Here is a 3,857-nt window from a genome sequence, read left to right as displayed (position 1 = left end):
AATTGGCAGATAGGCACCCCTGGGTGGACGAGGAATGAGTGATGGTGAGGTTCAGGAAAGCAGAGAGTAGGTATGTTGTTGTATTTATATGCCATTGAGTTGTTTCCGACACATAGCAATCCTGTACAGGGTTTCTGAGAAGTGGCTAGTGAGTTTGAACAGCTGACCTTGCAGGCCAGTGCATTAAACCACGAGACAGGGTAATGGGGAGCAAGGAGAAACCTTGGTAAGGAGGCAAAGGAATAGCAGGTGCTTTAATGCAGATGATCTGGAGCACAGATGGGGGTGAAGTGGGAAAGGAAGTATAGACCAACTGGAAAGATGGGTAGACTTCCGAGGGTCAGACCACCTGGGGACATGTTCCAAGACTGAAGGATCCTGGAGAAGCAGGAGGCAGAAGGTTTATGCCTTAAGTCAGGCAACCATACCCTGTGCCTCAGTACCCAGCTTGAGCAGGTCTTCAGATATTTGTGGAGCAAAGACGATAAGGACAGCATTGATGAGGCAAAACCAGAAAGGCTGGTTATTATGGGGGCCATGATCAATATAAATACCAGTCAAAATGGCACAAGGCTGAATCAAGACCCCTGGGATGCAGCACACACTTGTCTCCCAAGTCAAAAAAGGAGAAGGCAGGAGAGATCAATGCAGTTCATGGTCATGGTCAAAGGTATAAAGGAGTCCATGGGAAAGGGAGAAGGGCTGGAGAAAGACGAATTTCTATTTTTATAGCAGATCCATGGAATCCTCCTTGTACCACCTGGAACACATCTCAAGATTCTTGGCAAAGATGCTTTTGATAATAAAGTTATATTATTAAGAGTACCACATTAATAGAGACATTATTACAGTAGAGGCTGGACTCAAGCCTTATCTAGGAAGGGCTGATGTCATCTATAAACAAATATTCCCTGGGGTGATAAACTAGGCAAAAACAAACATCAAGAGTTCCTCAAATCTAGTGCTTCCAAAGCCTGAACCTATTTCCTCTTATTCTAGAAACTGACCAACAGTTCTGCCCTACACCCAGACTCAAGGTCTTCTTTTCTTGAATTTTGATCCCAAATTAAGAGATGATTGTCAGTCAGTCACCTTATATACTTACAACAGCTGGACAATGAATAGGGAAAAAAAAGAATTGATACATTCAATGTATGGTATTGGTGAAGAATATTTTATGAGCTTCCAAAAGAATAAACAAATTTTTTTGGACGTATAGCCAGGATGGAGATGAATTGATACAGTGGCTGCAACAATGGTCTTAAACAATTGTGATGAGGGTGTAGGACCAGACAGTATTTCACTCTATTGTACATAGGGTCACTAGGAATTGGAACCAACTCAATGGTGTCTAACAAGAACAGTCTTCCCCATGGAGTCTAGGTTTCTGTTGATTCTGAACTTAATATTTTCCCTCCTTTCTTTGATCTTGCTTTTAGAAATATATCTGACATCCACAGTAGAAACCTAAAATCATCCACTTCTTCCTTTATTCTCTTCTTCACACCATTCCATTGCATGCTTCTCTGGTTCTCTTTTCTTCTAACTCCCCAAAGCCCAATGAATATTAACCCTAAACTTGCTAGTTCTTTAAATATTCTCTGTCCAGTGTTCCCTGCTCCTGAACCCCAGCCTAAGTGTCCCCATCCTATTTAAATAACTTAAATGACTCCCGCAAGACCACACAGAATCATGAAAGTAAAATTCAGAGTAAAGAATGCTAACAATAACACTCAGTGGATAAATGTAATTTTTATTTGAGGAAATAAAAATTAGCCTGCAAAAACACATTATAAAACACCAAGGTTATAAAACTTAGAATATGTTTTACAAACTCAGTCAGAAATCGTTATTGAAAGATTAATAATGATGTCTTGGGAACTGGTAGAAAGAGCCAGAACAATGTTGCTGAAGCTGTGTTCTATGGAAAATATTCTCTGAAATATTAATTAGTGCTCTTTAACAAAATAGCTACCTGAACACATTAGCTTGAGACATATAATCCATGTCTCAATGCATTGAAGAATATTTAAAGTTCTAGAGAAGTCATCAAGGCAAGCAATCAAATCATTTCAGGACAAACTCCCTTCCAAGACTGAAACTCAAAGGGAACACATGAGCGGGCATGTAAGCTTGCTGGTGACCACATTGGCCTACTGGTGAGTGGAAGAGGGGGGAAAGCAGCAATGAAGAAATGGGTTGAGTGCAACCACAGTCCATTGACTCCCGTTGACCTGGAGATGAAAGGGAGAAGAGGAAGGACTGGTTGGTCCAAAGTGTGGTGAGACCTGGGGACACCTGAGCCCATGCACAAGGACATAGCCACAGAGGGCTAGAGCTGAGAGTGAAGCATCCAGCTGATGTGAAGTGAGGGGAGATGCACAAGAACACCCAAACTTGTAGATAGTACCCAATTGACCTAGCTTCTATGGCTTGATAATCATAATCTGAATAAAGTTAGCTAAAAAAACAAAACAATTTTTGATAAAGGAAACGAGTGTAAATTGATACAATTTGATGAACTTGACCTATACTCATGGAGGTAGTAGCTCAAAATACCAATAGAGAGGAAAGGAGTCTTCACATCAAGTATCAATGCTATCCCCTTTTATACAGGGTAGATAGGGACAGGCAACTTAGACATTGGCTACATAAAAAGAGGGGGTGAGCTGCTGTAGGTTTTGCCGCAATTGACATTCAGCCAGCTGTTGTGGGAAACGGGCTTTCCATCCTAGAACCATGGCCCAGTTTATCCATAAATTGGTGGAGAAGGCTCTGGCGATAGTAAACACTGCTGTGACTTACTGGAAGCCTCAGTTGGCCACATTTTGGAATTATGCCAAGGTGGAGCTGGTTCCTCCAACCCCTGCTGAGATCTCTACAGCTATTCAGAGCCTGAAAAAAATAGTCAATAATGCTAAAACTGGTTGCTTCAAACAGCTCACAGTTAAGGAAGCTCTGCTGAATGGTTTGGTGGCCACTGAGGTGTGGATGTGTTTTTATTTCGGCAAGATCATAGGCAAGCATGGCATCATTGGCTATGTTGCTTGAAGACCAACCTTTACCCTCTGATTATATTTAGTTACTATTTGTTCTTGGACCATATGTGATCAGACTGCTATCTGAATAAAATAGATAATTATGGAAAAAAAAAAAGAGGGGGTGATAAAGGCAACAAGTGACTGGCTTACAAAGTTTCAAGAGATAATTTATTTTAAGAGTATGTAGGGGAAGATAGAGTCTCCACTGAATAGTTTTCATCTTGTCTAGATGGACCCTGGGGCCATCAAGGGAGAAGAGCAGAGTGTGTAACGCTACCCAGAGAAGCAATGACACCAAAGATGGAGGTAGAGACAATGATGTGGAGAGATGGAGCGGCTAGGAAAACTCTAGAACCAGAGAAGGAGAGGGGCTGTGTGCTGACAACCAGGGGACAGGCTTGCGGGGTGTACCATTTGGTTGGTTGATGATGCATGGAGGGGATTATAACCTTGGCAATGAAATGATGTACAATAGGATGAATGCAAAGCTAATGTTCTTCCATGTAAACTATCATATAATTCATGATAAAACATTAAAAAAAGAAAAAAGAGAGAGATGGGAATAAGATTCTTATGATTCAATAGTGAGTAATTGTTATCATGACTAATTGTGACTATCACAATTGTAAAGATAAAGTTTTGTAACAAAAACAGGGGAGTAGTTGATCTTGCAGACCAGAAACAGAAGACCCTAGGACCACAAGAGGAATGCAGGACCTTATCCCGAGAAGCAGCAACACCAGAGATGGAGGCAGATATAGGAATATGGAGAGAGGGAGCAGCTGAGGACTCTAGACTCATGAAAAAAGAAAGACT

General features: G+C 41.3%; 1 pseudogene; it reads left to right on the top strand.

The window, feature by feature from the left end:
* The first annotated feature begins 2,739 nt into the window (after nt 1–2,739).
* On the top strand, nt 2,740–3,051 carry LOC102820959 (annotated as a pseudogene).
* The last annotated feature ends 806 nt before the right edge of the window (nt 3,052–3,857 follow it).

Source organism: Chrysochloris asiatica, unplaced genomic scaffold (assembly GCF_000296735.1).
Source record: "Chrysochloris asiatica unplaced genomic scaffold, ChrAsi1.0 scaffold00194, whole genome shotgun sequence".
NCBI classification, from domain to species: domain Eukaryota; kingdom Metazoa; phylum Chordata; class Mammalia; order Afrosoricida; family Chrysochloridae; genus Chrysochloris; species Chrysochloris asiatica.
Note: the sequence above shows the minus strand (reverse complement) of the source record. Positions and strands in the feature narration are given on the sequence as shown.